Below are 16,106 nucleotides of genomic sequence, written 5' to 3'. Positions count from 1 at the left end.
AGAAATTCTCATACCATATACAAAGAGAAATACACAAGAATGTTTATTTCTGTATCTGTAATTAGTAAAAAAAAAAAAATTGAAACAGACTGTGTGTTCAACAGCACAATGGATAAATTGTGATACATTAAAAAATATATAACAGTTTAAACTTTATAAAACAGTATAAAAATTTATAAAATATATTTATAAATGTTATATAGCAGTTAAAATGAGTGAATTAGTACTATATCAACACAGATAAATCTCTAAAACGATGAAAATGCAAGGTGCAGGAGAATACACATCCACTATGATACCATATATACATTTTTAATTATTAAAAGTAAACATTTAAAATTTAAAAATATAAACAATACTTTATAATGTTTAAGGGCACATGTACACACATATACATTTGAAGTAGTAAAATTTAAACATTACCTTAGAATGATAAACACCACATCCAGGATAGTGCTAATTTCTGGGGGAGGAAGGAGAAGAATTAGGTCAAGAGTGGGGTACATGGAACTTGAAGTGTTTTCTGTAGTGTTTTCTGAAAAGGTGCAAACCCTATGATCAAGAAATCCCACCCCCACGCTGGAGGAGCTCTTCCTCCGTGTGCACTGCAAGACTTGTACATGAATATTCATAGCAGCAGTTTCCAACCAAGTTTTTTGATTAAGTTCTGTGAATATTCTATATCGTTACTAATTTTTTATCTTTAATTTTAATCTATCAATAATTGAGAAAGGTGCATTACAATCTCCCACCTTTTATCATTATGTAGTGACCCTCTCAATCCCTAGCAATGCATTTAAAATTTTTTTTTGTCTTATATTAATGTAACTACCCTGGCTTTTGGCTAGTATTTGCTTGGTATATCTCTTCATTGCTTAACTGTCAGCCTTTCTCTGCTCTTATATTTTAGGTGTCTCTTCCATATTAGCTGGATTTTCCCCTTTTTCCCCTAGTCTGACAATCTCTGTCTTTTAACTGTCAAATTACATCCATTTGCATTTATCGTGTTCACATTCATTTGTATTTGTTTTTAACATCTTACTGGTTGCTCTCTATCTGTTCTAATCTTATTTGCTTTTTATCCTTTCTCAGTTTAAAAATAATTACTGAGTTTTGTTTATTTTGTTTTCTTATTCCATCTTCCCCACTACTTATTTGGAAATTATATATTCTATTTCTGTTCTTTCTTTTTCTGTGAGGAAGATTGGCCCTGAGCTAACATCTGTTGCCAATCTTCCTCTTTTTGCTGAGGAAGATTAGCCCTGAGCTGAAATCTGTGCCAGTCTTCCTCTCTTTTCTATGTGGGATGCCGCCACAACATGACTTAATGAGCAACGCGTAGGTCTGTGCCCAGGATCCAAACCTGTGAACCCCGGGCCGCTGAAGCAGAGCGTGAGAACTTAACCACTATGCCACCAGGCAGGCCCCTATTTCTATTCTTTTACTGATTATCTTTGATATGTTACCATGTATGCTTAACAAAGCCTAAAGTTAGCATCAAATTCTCCCAAATTATATATGGATGTTAGAACACGTTAATACTGATCACCTCTCTCCCACCTTACACAGTATTGTTGTCCAGCATTTTAGTGTTGTCCTCTTTTTAAAAATAAACACCATAAATTAAAACACCACCTTCTCAATGAGGCTTACCATAGCCACTATTTAAAACATCAGCTTGCCTACCAACCCCGTGAAACATACACATTCACTCCTGATTCCTCACTCACTCTGCTCTTCTTTTTGCTTTTTTACATATCACTTGTTACCTTTTAGCTTACTATGCAATTTACTTGGTTAATATGCTTATAGTGTATTGTCTCTTTACTCCACTGGAGTTTAAGCTCCATTAGGGCAGAGACCTTTGTTTTGTTCATTGATGTATCTCACTTAGAGCAGTTTCTAGCCATAGTAGGTGCATTCGTTTCCTGTGGCTGCTGTAACTAATTACCGCAAATGTAGTGGCTCAAAACAACAGAAATTAATTCTCTCACAGTTCCAGAGGCCAGAAGTCGGAAATCAGCTTCACTGGGCTGAAATCAAGGTGTTGGTAGGGTCACACTCCCTCTAGAGGCTCTTGTCTTTTCCAATATCTAGAGCTGCCTTCCTTGGCTCATGTCCCCTTCCTCCATCTTCAAAGGCAGTAGCATAGCCACCTTCTCTCTCTGACTCTGCTTCCATCCCATGGCTTTCTTTTCTGTGTAATCTCCTTTTGCCCCTCTCCTATAAGGACACTTGTGATGGCATTTGGGGCCCATCCAGATAATCACAAAATAATCTCATCTCAAAATCCTTAATCACATCCACAAAAACCCTTTTTTCCAAATAAGGTAACATTTTACAGGTTTCAGAGATTAGGCCCGGGCATCTTTGGTTGGACATTATTCAGCCTACTACAGTAGGTGATAAATATATGCTGAATAAATGAACAACTTATTTTATACCATGTATAGATTAATTTACATATTTGCCAATTTTTTCCCTCACTATTCCTTCTGACAACTCAGAGCTTCTTTCTGAGTTAATTTTCTTTTCTTCTGAAGTACATCTTTTAGAAATTTACTTGGTGTAGGTCTATAGGTGTAAATTTGTTTTTCCTTAACTGAGGATGTTTTTATTTCCAACTCTGTCTTGAAATATTAATTTTCAGGGCACATAGTTCTTGGTTGCCTGTTATTTTTTTCTCAGCACTTGGAAGATATCATTGCACTGTCTTCCAGCTTCAATTATTGCTCTAAAGAATCTGCTGTTACGGTTAAGTTTGCCTGCTCTGCTTCGGCGGCTGAGGGTTCGCCAGTTTGGATCCTGGGTGTGGACATGGCACCGCTCAGTAAGCCATGCTGGGGCAGATGTCCCATATATAAAGTAGAGGAAGATGGGCATGGATGCTAGCTCAGGGCCAGTCTTCCTCAGCAAAAAGAGGAGGATTGGCAGTGGATGTTAGCTCAGGGCTAATCTTCCTTAAAAAAAAAGAACCTGCAGTTAGCCTCATTTTTGTTTCTTTACAGATGATCTGACTTATCACTTGATTATGTGTAAGATTGCCTCTTTGTGGCAGATGTTCTGTCATTTCAGTATGGAGAAGTGTGGATTTGTTTTTATTTATCCTTCTTGGTATATAATAATGCTTCATTTACATGTAGATTCATGTCTTTCATTGGTTGTGAAAAATTCTCAACTATTACTTTGTTTTTCAAATATTGCCTCTTCCCCATTCTTCCTCTTCTCTCCCCCCAGAAATAAATTAGGCATGTTAGAGCTTTTTATCGTATCCTCTATGTCTAGCTCTCTTTCATATTTTCCATCTCTAATGCTGCATTTTGGGCAATTTCTTTAGATCTATTTTCCAATGACCTAATTCAGTCTTCAGTACCCAATCTGTTTAATTCATCTACTGAACTTTTAATTTCAATAATTTATATTTTTTATTTCTAAAAGTCCTATTTGCTTCTTATATAAATCTTCCTGATCATTTTGATAGTCTGCTGTTGCTTGGTCATTTTTGTAGTTCTTTCTTTTGATTAAATATTTTTCTTATATTAGAAACTTTACATCTTGTATCAGATAATTCTAATATCTGAAGGGCTTGGGGGATATAAATTTTTTGTTTATTTCTGCTGACTCATTCATGGTGGTTTATTTCCTTGTACATTTGTTGATTTTTGTCATCCTCATTGTGATTTTAATTTCCATTTCTTTGATTACCAATAAGATGGAGCATCTTTTTCAGATATTACTTTGGCCATTTAGATTCCTTTTTTCATGGTGTTCTTGTTCAAATCTTTTGCCATTTATCTTATGGGTAGTCTGGTCTTATTGTTTTATAGGAATTCTTTATATATTTTAGATCAGTGCTGGCCAATAGAAATATAATATGAGCCCCATGTATAATTTTAAATCTTCTAATAGCCATTTTTAAAAAAGCCAAAAATAAACAAGTGAAATTAATTTTAATATGTTTTATTTAACCTAATGTATTAGGGTTCTCCAGAGAAACAGAACCAGTGAAATATATATGCACATATATTTACATATATATATGAGAGAGAGATATTTATCATAAGGAATTGGCTCACATAACAATGGATGCTGAGAAGTCCCAAGATCTGCAGTCAGCAAACTGGAGACCCAAGAGAGGTGATGATGTCATTTCTGTCTATAAAAACAGCAGACTCAAGACCCAAGAAGAGCTGATGTTTCAGTGAGAGTCTAAAGGCAGGAAAATACTGATGTTCCACCCCAGCAGTCAGGCAGGAGGAAATTCCAAGTCACTCCTGGGAGGGTCAGCCTTTTTGTTCTATTCAGGCTTTCAACTGATTGGATGAGGCCCATCCACATTGGGGAGTGTAATCTGCTTGACTCAGTCTACTGGATTCAAATGTTAATCTCATCTAAAAACACCCTTACAGACACACCCAGAATAATGTTTGACCAAGTATCTAGGAACCCCATGACCCAGTCAAGTTGAGACATAAAAACCATCTCACCCAATATATCTAAAATATTTTCATTTCAACATATAATCAGTATAAAAAATATTAATGACATATTTTACATTTTTATACTGTCCTCAAAACCCAAAGTGTAGTTTATACATACAGCCCATCTCCATCTGGATTAGTCACATTTCTTTTGCTCAATAACCAAATATGGCTAGTGGCTATTGTATTATACACACTAGCTTGCCTTTTCAGTCTTAATGGTGTCCTTTGATGAACAGAAGTTTTAAATTTACTTTAGTCAAATTTATAAATCTTTTCCTTGATGGTTAATATTTTTTGTATATTAAGAAATGTTTCCCTACCTCAAGGTCTTAAGGATATTTTTTCCTAGAAGCTTTACTGTTTTAACTTTGACATTTAGATCTATAATCCACTTAGAATATATTTTTTGTGTATGGAGCAAGGTTAGGGTCAGGTTTCATTTTTTTCCATATGGAAATCCAATTGAGCACTATTTAATGAAAAAACTCTGTTTTCCCCCCAATCTGCAGGGCCACCCCAGTCATATTTCAAGTGTCCATATACATGTGGGTCTGTTTCTAAATGCTCAATCTGTTCCACTGATATGTTTGCTATCTATGAACCAATACTGTCTTAATTACTATAGCTTTATGGTAAATCTTGATAGTGGGTAAAGGCAGAGCCTCTTACTTTGTTCTTTTTCTGTAGAAGTGGTTCTCCAAGTGTGGCATCAATATCAACTGGAAATTTATTAGAAATGCAAATTTCAGTCTCCATTTCAGACTTACTAAATTTGAAAGTCTCAGGGTAGACCTAAGAAATCTGTTTTAACAAGCCCTCCAGGTGATTGTGATGCACTCTGAAGTTTGAAAGCCACTGTTCTAGAATAGGGCTCAGCAAGCTATGACCTGCAGGTCAAATATGGCCAGCCATCTGTTTTTGTACTTCAAGCTAAGACCTTCTTTAATGACTTTTAATAAAGTTTTATGATATTTTCCATGAAGATCTTATACATCTTTTGTTAGATTTAATTTTAAATATTTTTATGCTATTGTAAAAGGGATTTGTATGTCATTTTTCTGTTTCTGGTTGGCATAAAGGAATACAATTGATTTTTGTAAATTGATTTTGCATATAGTCACTTTACCAAACTTTATTTAAAAGTTTATCTTTCAGTTTTTTTAGACGTTCTAGTCACACAATCATATTATTTGTGAAAAATCAGAGTTTTGTTTCTTCCTTTCCAAGCCTTATGGATTTTATTATGATATAAACTCTCTCTATATAAAATCCTTTCTATTTTGGCATTCTCTAGGACTCTTGTTAGTTCTCACAGACTCATGGGGCAATTAAATTTTTTCTTAAGGTTTCAAATGACATAGTTTTTAAATTACAAAAGGAATTTTGTCTGGACTTTCAAGATGGCATAGATTAATCTCTCCCTACTCCTCCCTACTAAATAAAATTATAAACCCTGAAACTAACACAAGAGACAACCAAAGGAGAACTCTTAAAGATAGTAAGAAGAAGGTGAACTGGTTTGGGACCTCAGATATGGAGGAACAAATGTCAGGAGAGCATCTTATGACCCCTGTCCCCTCCACCCCCGCAACAGAAGAAAGTGGTCCAGGCCTAATCTTTCCTGACCATTAACCTGGCAACAGAAGGTAGCCCAGATAGGCTCATTCCTACCCCTGGGTCAAATGGAAGCCCCAGTGACACCACCAGGCAAGCCCAGCAGAACCAGCAAGGGAGATGATCAGAAGCCCCACTGATAATAAGCAGCCAGTAGAAGCCCTTTTCTTCCCTGCCAGGCCTCAAACTCAGCTCCTCCACTCAGAGACATTGCATTCTGGGCAGTAAGCGGGGGATCCCACCGAGACAAGCAGAACCTGTCTCAGAAGAACTCTTCTTCCCCACTAGGGGGCCTGAAACCCCTCTCCCACCTAGAGATACCACGTGGCCAGGGAAACACTGGCAAGAGGGATACTGCTATGCTACAACAAGCACCCACTGGCAAGCCACTACATCCTGTAGGCCTGAGGTACACCTTCTCCACCCACTGGCAAGAGAGATCTTACAATAAGCAACCATCCCAGGAGATACTCTTCATCCTTGCAAGTTGGAAAAATCCCTTCCCCTACCTAGAGGCACCAAGCAGCCCAGCTGAGGGAGGCTCTTTCCATCTGTTTAAGCAACACCATTATAGACTACTGGGAGCTTTGGCAACATGAGGTAAAGCAGGAAGACAAAAGTAGCACTGCAAAGGCTCTGAAAACTAGATTGTCATTGGAACCAAAGCTCACCAATGTAGGTCAGGACTGCATGCTAAATCTGAACAGGTGACTGCCTGCTAAAATAAAAAATATGAATAAGACCCAGCATCTACTAAAATAATAGCCAAAATGTCCAGGATACAATAAAAAAATTACCCATCATCTCAAGAACCAGGAAATCACAACTTGAATGAGAGAAGAAAATGAACTGATACACACATCAATATGAATCAGGTGTTGGAATTACCTGACAAAGATTTTGAACTATCATAAAAATGACTCAACAAGCAAGTACAAATTTCCCTGAAACAAATGAAATAGAAAATCTTAGCAAAGAAAGAATTGTTAGAAGTAACCAAATGGAAATTATAGAACTAAAAAATACAACTAGAGATTTAAAAAACTCACTGAATTTTAATAGTAGAATGGAGCTAAATAGCAGAATGGAGATGACAAAGCATAGAATTAGTGAACTTAAGGAGAGTTCAACAGAATTCATTCAATCTAAACAACAGAAAGAAAACAGAAGTTTAAAAAATGAACAGCGCCTCAGGGACCTGTGGGACAATTTGAAAAGATCCATCATTCATACCATAAGAGGCCCAGAAGAAGAGGAGAAACGGGAGCTGAGACAGTACTTGAAAAAATAATGGCTGAAAATGTCCCAACTTTGGCCAAAGACACAAACCTACAGATTCTATAGGCTGAGTAATCACAGATAGGATAAACCCAAAAAACCTATGCGAATATATATCATAATTATACTTCTCAAAACTAAAGACAAAAAAAATCTTGAAAGCAGCCAGAAAGAAATGACACATTGCCTGTCGTAGGACATTAATTCAAATAACAGTGGATTTCTCACCTGAATTCATGAAGACCAGAAAAAAGTGACACACGATTTCTCAAATGCTGAACTGTCAATCATGAATTCTGTATCCATGATACTATACTTCAGGAATGAAGGAGAAATAAAGACATTCTCAGACAAAGGAAAACAGAAAGAATCTTTCCCTAGCAGAACTATCCTTATATAAGGGCTGAAGAAAATTATTCAAACAGAAAGGAAATGAAAAAAGAAGGAATCTTGGAGCATCAGAAAGGAAGAAAGAACAATCTAACTCATAAATAGAAAATAACAACAACAAACAAACACATAGAGACAGAGATTGGTGGTTACCAGAGGGGAAAGGAGGGAGGAGGGTGAAAGGCGTGACTGGGCACATGTGTGTGGTGATGGATTGTAATTAGTCTCCGGGTGGTGAACATGATGTAATCTACACAGACATTGAATGATGATGATGTACACCTGAAATTTATATAATGTTAAAAACCAATGTTACCTCAATAAAAAAATTTAAAAAATAAAGTTGGTGTCATGGAGCCATTTGGTTGGCTAACTCAGCCAACACTTTAACAGCTACTGCTTCACTTTTCATACATGCACAAGGAAATTTAGAATAAAAAGTAAGCAAAATGAATTTAGAAGAACAACCATTCGATCTATATAGTAAGTTATGGTTCACAGAGTTATATGTAAACCTTCTGTATCTGCATGTGTGATCCTTGAGCACTTTAGGAAAATAGCTGCCGACTTTTGAGGTAGACGCTGCTATTCCTTCAGCAGATAGGTGTCTTCTGGCTTTTGTGTGGTTTGCTATAGCACTGTGGCCCCCACAGGTGGTAAACATCAACAGACATTTTGTGTGAGTTACATGTACATCATCAAATTCAGTACCTAAATCTTCATAATCACATACTTTCATATACTTGTGCTCATTACTGCTAAGAGGATTATGGCAAAATAGAAAAGCATTATCAATCAGTAAAATAAGTAGTTGTAGATTTACACCATGTATAAATCACAGAACCACTGTTGCGAGAATGTTCAGACTGCTCTCTGTATAGACTATATGGCGGGACTGCTTAGCCTCTCCTTCCTACACATATTTCATGCATACCTAGCCTGTAATTTTGCACATCTCTCATTGACCTTGCTAATTGGCGAGCCGACAGCTTCTGAAACTCACATCTGGAACTTGCCAAGGAACAACTGGCCAGTGTACCAGGTGACAGGCGGCTGGACAGGGTCACATACATCTTCCACCACTACTGAGACCCCAGGTGGTTAGCAGTCCCTAGCTGCTGTTACCTGGGCACATTTCCTCTTTTTTTTTTTTTTTAAGATTTTATTTTTTTCCCTTTTCTCCCCAAAGCCCCCTGGTACATAGTTGTATATTCTTCGTTGTGGGTCCTTCTAGTTGTGGCATGTGGGACGCTGCCTCAGCGTGGTTTGATGAGCAGTGCCATGTCCACGCCCAGGATTCGAACCAACGAAACACTGGGCCGCCTGCAGCGGAGCGCGTGAACTTAACCACTCGGCCATGGGGCCAGCCCCTGGGCACATTTCCTCTTATCAGTGAGCTCCCTGCCTGCTTTTCCTGGTGGGGAGGTCAGCGTTATATCAGGAAAGGGTTAGTTAGGAAAAGAGATGGATTATCACTGGTTGTCTTTCAGATTTAATCATGTGAGAACTCTGTAGAAACTGGAAGTTCAAAATAGAGATCTACTAAACCCAAACCAAATTATTTACCACAACTATTAATTGTAATATTTGGTTCAAAAATGAAAAATGTGGGACAAATGCTAAATTGGATGAGATGTGGGACAATGGGTGTAAGTTGGGACTGTCCCAGACAAACCGAGAATGTATGGCAATCCTGATTACACTACTTCTCACTAGATTATCATTTCTTACATTGGGTCCCCTTCAATAACTCCACATGGTCTTCACCAGTGTGCTAGAGTAATAACATGATGATGCTGATGCTGATGAACTTTTGACCCAGTTGATTACACTGTCCTCCTTAAAGTGTCCTTCCCTCTCATGGCTTCTGGGGAGTTTTCATCTTAACGCTGATGTTCCTCCTCCTCTGCCCAAGCTCTGAACCTTAGAGTGCTTCCTGGCTCAGTCCTGGGCCTGCCCCTCTTCTCTACCTGCACTCTCTCCCTAGGGGATCTCATCTAGTTCCATGGCTTTAAAATCCAATTCTATGCTGATGGCTCCTGAATCTATATCTGCAACTTGGGCTTCTCTTTTATGCCCAGACTCACATCCCTACTTGCCTATTCAACACATCCACTTGGATGTTTTATACATTTCAAACATAACATACCTAAAAAGGAACTGTTGCCTGGGTTTGAATCCTGGCTCTGTCATTTACTGGCTGTATAGCGTTAGTCAATTCTCTGTGCCTTAATTTTCTTATCTCTAAAATGGGAATATTAAACCTATGAGGACCTTATTGAGTTGTGTTAGTCAATGTAAAGCTTGTAAAGAAACACTGAGGGGGCTGGCCCCGTGGCTGAGTGGTTAAGTTCGCGCGCTCCGCTGCAGGCGGCCCAGTGATTTGTTGGTTCGAATCCTGGGCTTGGACATAGCATTGCTCATCAAACCATGCTGAGGCAGCGTCCCACATGCCACAACTAGAAGGACCCACAACGAAGAATATACAACTATGTACTGGGGGGCTTTGGGGAGAAAAAGGAAAAAAATAAAATCTTTAAAAAAAAAAGAAACACTGAGTTGGGCAATAATGCATGGAGAGTAATGATGTTAGCAATTAAATGGATATTACTTGTTTCTCATTTGGCTATTTGATGTTTAAGGAGCACTTAAAAATTTTTGTTTTAATTCATGTTAAACTTTATTTTACTATTATGTCACAAGAGAAAATCAGTCATTATTTGAGAGGGGAGAGGTATATAAGAATTTTAAAAACACTCTAGGATTAAAGGCTAATTCAGAGTTCATTTATTACCATAATTGACACAACTGATCTAGTGGGAAAAAGAGCCAAGGTGTGGGTTGGAGTCTCCTGGCTGTGTGAACTTGACCAAGCCACCTGACCTTTCTGCTCCTCAATACAAAATGGAAATAGTAAAAACATAACCTCCCAGGTGTAATAAGGATTAATGAGATAAAATGTTGAAGTACTTTGTAAAAACAAAGAGGATTCAGATGTAAATTATGTTATTGAATGTATTTGAACACAAGACGTAGTTGGTAGCATTTCCTCTTTTGTCTCCCAGAGCCAATAGCTCAGTCCTCATTTAATGTGGCTAAGACACAAGTTGTCTATATGATTATCCAGCATTCTAACCTATGTGTGTACCATGTTTCTATACTGTTCCTAGGCCTTGTCATGACAGCACCAACAAGAGCAACAAGAATAATACAACAAAGCCGCTGAACAGTATTCAGTGTTTTCTGCATGCTGTGCCTTTCCACGGGGCTTTCTGTTCAATCTCCGTAGCAAACCTATGAGGGGTGTTATCCCTTCTGTAGATGAGGAAACTAGGACACGGAGAGGTTTGGTGACTTCCTCAAGTCTCACAGCTAGTAAGTGGCAGAGCAGCCAGTATGTGACGCAAGCCTTTGCCCCCAGCGGCTGTGGTAGGTTTTAATGTCATATGACCAGAAAGATCTGAAGGCAGGAAACTAGATGAAAACCACAGAGCCTCATTCTGATCAGGAAATGCTTATTGACGCTCTGAAGGGGCCTTGGGGGAGTGCTCAGATGGTTGTGAGGTAGAGTGTGCTTCCTAAACTCCAACTCAGACATCCAAAAAGACAAAGGTGCCTAATTCGTGAGTTCAGACAGGTTTGTGAAAGAAAATGAGGGCGTGAGTCCTTGTTTTTCTGGCAAACGGTTTAAGCCCTTCCATATGGGTTGATTCTGCTTAACGTAGGTGGTGGTGGCCATTATTTGAGGACAGTTGTTTGGGCAAGAAAAGTCTTGTCCAATGTCTCTTCAGAGGCACTTTGGGCATTTTTTCCCTATATACTATTTATATTTGGAACATATTAAACATTTGGCACATATTAAATTAAATTTGGCACATATTAAACATTCCACTCAATAAATGTTGGTTATTATTATCTCTATGCCCTGTTTGTTTTTTCATAAAGCAATAAAACTTGAAATTATTTTATTTGCCTATTTACTTGCTTCTCACTAGTCTCTCCTAGAATGAAACTCCTTGAGGATAAAGACAGTATCTGTCTTATTCATCACTGTATCCCCATAGTGCCTGGCTCATAATAGGTGCTCAATAAATATTTGTTGAATTGATTAACTGAATGAATGAATGAATGAAATAACTGCATGACCCAACTTAAAGATATGGAAGCATAATTTTCTGTCTCCTTCTTTCTAATGTGTCGTGTCTAGGAAATAACTGGGAGAAATGTTGGGAGTAGTGTGTTATATAATTTGGGGGGTGACTGGGATAAAAATGACGTCATGAAGGTGACCACTAGCAAAATAGACTTTACTACAGGAGTTCTTAACTTTTTTTGCACCATGCACCTCTTTAAGAATTTAATGAAGCCTAGGGACCCTGACATAGAATAATGTTTTAAATGCATAAAATAATATATATATATATATATAAGATTACAAAGGAAGCTGATTATATCAAAATAGAATTATCAAAATATTTAATAAGAAATGTGTGATATAATAATACATGCACTTCTCTATTAACAAATTAAATATCAAGATCTAGAGATCTAAAAAGTAACAGTGTTGAAGTACTGATGAGCATATACCATATTTCAAGATACCTGCAACAATAGTAATGTGGTATAAAATATATCCATGGTTTCTATTGGTGACCATGCCATAGATATTGCTAATCCTACTGTGGTTTGTTGTCTATATCCACGATTTAAGGAAATCTTAAGTTTCAGTAAAAAGCTGGTTCGGATAAAGATGCTGATTTTTCATCTCAGTTCATGAGCCCCTCTGAACTTTATCTACGGACCCTGGGTTAAGGACTCCTGCCTTGGAGCCAGGGAATTCAGGACACTGACCAGAGAGGGTCACACTAGTTATTTCTGTAACTCAGGATCCCATTCAGATTGCTCTGTCTTTACCACATCTCAACACTGATGGATGATTCACTCTATATGATGGTAACTGACTGATACATTCTTTTCTCTCTGGGTTTGCCATCTCTGCCATTAGAGTCTGGTGGCTGAGGGTGCTGGCTGGATCATCTCTGTTTACAGAGTCTGTAACAGTGAGGGTACTATGTGCAGCCTTGTGGAGTGTAATCCATGGTGCTGGTCTATCTTTTGCAGGGTTCTCAATCTGTAACTTGCAAAGAAAGTAGTGGGGATGCCTATTAAACATGCTGATTCCTAACCCCAGAGATTCTGATTGAGTAGACTATTGTAGGGAGCTGGGTCTGGGAATTTAACAAGTATCCTGAGTGATGAGGAACATTGTTGCGAGGCCGTGTAGATTTATGGGACAGCCCTGGGCTAAGATTTGCTCTACCTTTAGCCCTTGCCTCTCATCTTAACTTCTCCCTGCTCCCATGCTATATAAAACCCTACCAATCACACACGAGCCATTTGGCAAGAGCCTGATCTTCTTTCCTGGGCAGAGCAAACTTGTCTCAGTGGTAGCTGCTCTGACTGCACATGTACAACTATCTAGTTCATAGACATTTCAAATCACTTTTCCTACTATCGTCTATCAAGAGTTGGCTGCCAACCCTCTTCTTTAATGTGTTGAGATACGATTGGAATTCTCTGTTCTGAACAGTCAACAGTCTGGTCTGTATTATTACATTGTTGGTTTACCGCTCAGTGTGGTGGACATGGAGAATACACCATTCTGATCTCTGTTTAAGGAAGGACGGACCTGCTGCCCAGCTGTGGAGAGTGTGTTCAGATGCCAAGTGTCTGCCACTTCCGGGTTGGCCTCCACTTCAGGTCATGAGGTCATGCTTTTCCCAGGGTAGCCCTCATCCTGCGAGTGAGAGAGAGAGGTATAAAGGCCTGGTCTTGTCAGTTCATTGTGGGATACTCTGATGGGCAATCCTCTCTCCAGACCTCCCTGTGGGGTTAGTCCAGTCTTTGTTAGGCTGGCATCATTGTTCGACTTTTCCCTCTGCCCAATCCTGCCTCCCACCCCTTCCTTTCACGGATACTGATCTTTAAACATCTTGTACTCCAAATTCCACCTCAGCATCTGCTTCTGGAAAACCCAAGCCATGACACCCCACTTCTCGCCCTTACAGCAACTACGACTGAAGTACACAAAGTCCAGGGCAACACTTCAGTGCAAATTAGATGCTTCCATGCAGCCCGGTGCCAGGTGACCCAATCCAGGTCTCCCACACTGTGCTTCCCTGTATCCTGCCCCAGAGCCACAGGAAAGGCCGCATATGCTGAGGTGGGGGACAGGAAGCAGGGAGAGCTCCACGGAGTGGGCTGAATTTGAGGTGGCCGTTTCAAAGTAAGGAGAGAGAAGAGGGAAAAGAACTAATACCCACTGAGTACCTCTTACGTCTCAGGCTCTCTGCTAGGAACTTGCTTTATTTCACACAAGCTCTGTTCACAACGATACTATGGGGTAAGTGGTTCCACCACCAATAATAATAAAGTAAAAATAAGTACCATTGATTGAGTGCAGTACTTATTATGTATCAGGTACTTTTCTGAGCCTTCACATTCATTATTCTCTCATTTATTCCTTAAAGGTCCTCAAGGCCTGGGAAGCTCTCACCAACCTCCCCCCTCTAGTACCAGGGTTCCATACATTTCACTTAGGATCAACTTTTGTGATCACCATTCTCTCAGCAATTCCCCACGAATTTACTACCAGGCAGCAGCCCAGATTTGAGGCCCACTTAGAGTTGAGGCTCCAGCCCAATGATCCCTCTCTGCTCCTCCTCTGCTGACCCTGATTCACTCAGGACTCTGTGAGAAAGCAGAGCCTCAGAGAAAACAAGGGACTCCTGCTCACACAGCTAGCGGGCGGCAGAGTGTGAGTTCAGACCTAGGCAGCCCGACTCCTTAGCAGGGTTCCTAACCCTGCTGCTCTATCACCTCCTACTGGGTTATGATCTTTTCTTTTCTTTTCTTTTCTTTTGAGGCATGATGGCTTTGTGTTTTCTTATGTGTCACAACAACAGTAAATCAAATATTAATGAAATATCCTCATTTAGGGAAAACTTTGCAAGTAAAACCACGTGCCTATATTTACAGAAATCTAAGGCTTTAAAATAAGTAAGTTAACTCACCAAAAAAGGTCATCAGAGATGGGGCTGGGCTGGTGGCGTAGCGGTTAAGTTAGCACGTTCCACTTCTCGGCGGCCCGGGGTGCGCCCGTTCGGATCCCAGGTACGGACATGGCACCGCCTGGCACACCATGCTGTGGTAGGCATCCTACATAGAAAGTAGAGGAAGATGGGCACGATGTTAGCTCAGGGCTAGGCTTCCTCAGCAAAAAGAGGAAGACTGGCAGTAGTTAGCTCAGGGCTAATCTTCCTCAAAAAAAAAAAAAAGGTCAAGAGATATGATCTTTTCTTCACGACTCGGTGATGAAGATAAAAGAAATACATTTTTGTATTTTATCCATTAATCTTGATTACCATTTATTACTCAATCCTTTGAATGTGTTTTTTAAACAGCTTGAGGTACAATTGCTGTTCAATAAACTATGCATATTTAAAGTGTACAATGTGATGAGTTTTGACATGTTAGTGCACGAAACAACGTCGTTTCTCTGTATGTCAAAGTCACCTATAGCCAACTCACCAGGAGAGGCACTAGGCTTTGGTATAGGTTCTTGCAGTCATAAAGGAAACAGGTGAGTAAGTGTGCTGAAGAAAGACCTCAAAGCAACTACTGCCACTGACCTCAGAAGCACCAACTGTAGACATAAAGGACAGCACTTTATTGTTTTTTCCTCCGAGAGGCCATAATTAACTGGTAGGGATTGCATGCCACTCTTGGCGCCAAAGACAAGAATAAGGCAGCATCACACTGCAAAAACAAACTGCGTTTACAGGCTAGGCCTCCAGGGGGAGAAAGCTCCTGGAGGAATGCCTAGAAAGCGGCAAAGCCTCTGGAGTCACTAGCTCAAAGTACAACAGTCGTTTTCCGAGCAAGGTCGCCTTGACCGCTGGCAGCGAGCGCGGCCTCCCGCAGCTGCAGCCGGCCCTCCAAAGGTACCAAACGCAGGAAACACAGAAAGCCAATGTTTCACCCAGATCCATGTGTTACTGTTCCCGGAACGCTAACCCACAAGTCAAGGCGCGCCAGCCCGGCCCAGGGCCCCCTCCTTCCGCTACCCTTTTCGCTCTGGCCTGCCAGGGGTCCGCCCAGTGGAGGAGCCAAAGGATAGATTAAACCGACGCTTCCAGCGCCTGCAGCAATACCAAGAGTGGGTGGAGCGGGGAGGGAAAGCTACCCACTTCTGGTTGAGTTTCGTTTTTATGAAAAACTTCACGTGATTGCCCGACTCTTGACTCAGCGATTTCTCCAAACAGCCTCCTTTAATTTATT

At 39.8% G+C, this 16,106-nt stretch overlaps 1 long non-coding RNA gene across 2 annotated transcripts; it reads right to left on the bottom strand.

The window, feature by feature from the left end:
- Nucleotides 1–31: 31 nt before the first annotated feature.
- LOC139081160 (uncharacterized) lies at nucleotides 32–16,039 on the bottom strand. Of its 2 annotated transcripts, XR_011536228.1 has the most exons (4): nucleotides 15,893–16,036; nucleotides 14,840–14,984; nucleotides 13,456–13,563; nucleotides 32–463 (listed from the first exon to the last, which is right to left on the bottom strand). It is a non-coding gene; the product is annotated as an uncharacterized lncRNA (long non-coding RNA). The 2 variants fall into 2 exon arrangements; XR_011536227.1 differs by lacking the exon at nucleotides 32–463 and having other exon boundaries at nucleotides 12,226–13,563; nucleotides 15,893–16,039.
- Nucleotides 16,040–16,106: the final 67 nt, after the last annotated feature.

Source organism: Equus przewalskii, chromosome X, assembly GCF_037783145.1.
Source record: "Equus przewalskii isolate Varuska chromosome X, EquPr2, whole genome shotgun sequence".
NCBI lineage: Eukaryota > Metazoa > Chordata > Mammalia > Perissodactyla > Equidae > Equus > Equus przewalskii.
The sequence above is the reverse complement of the archived record's forward strand: the minus strand, read 5'-3'. Positions and strand labels throughout refer to the sequence as shown.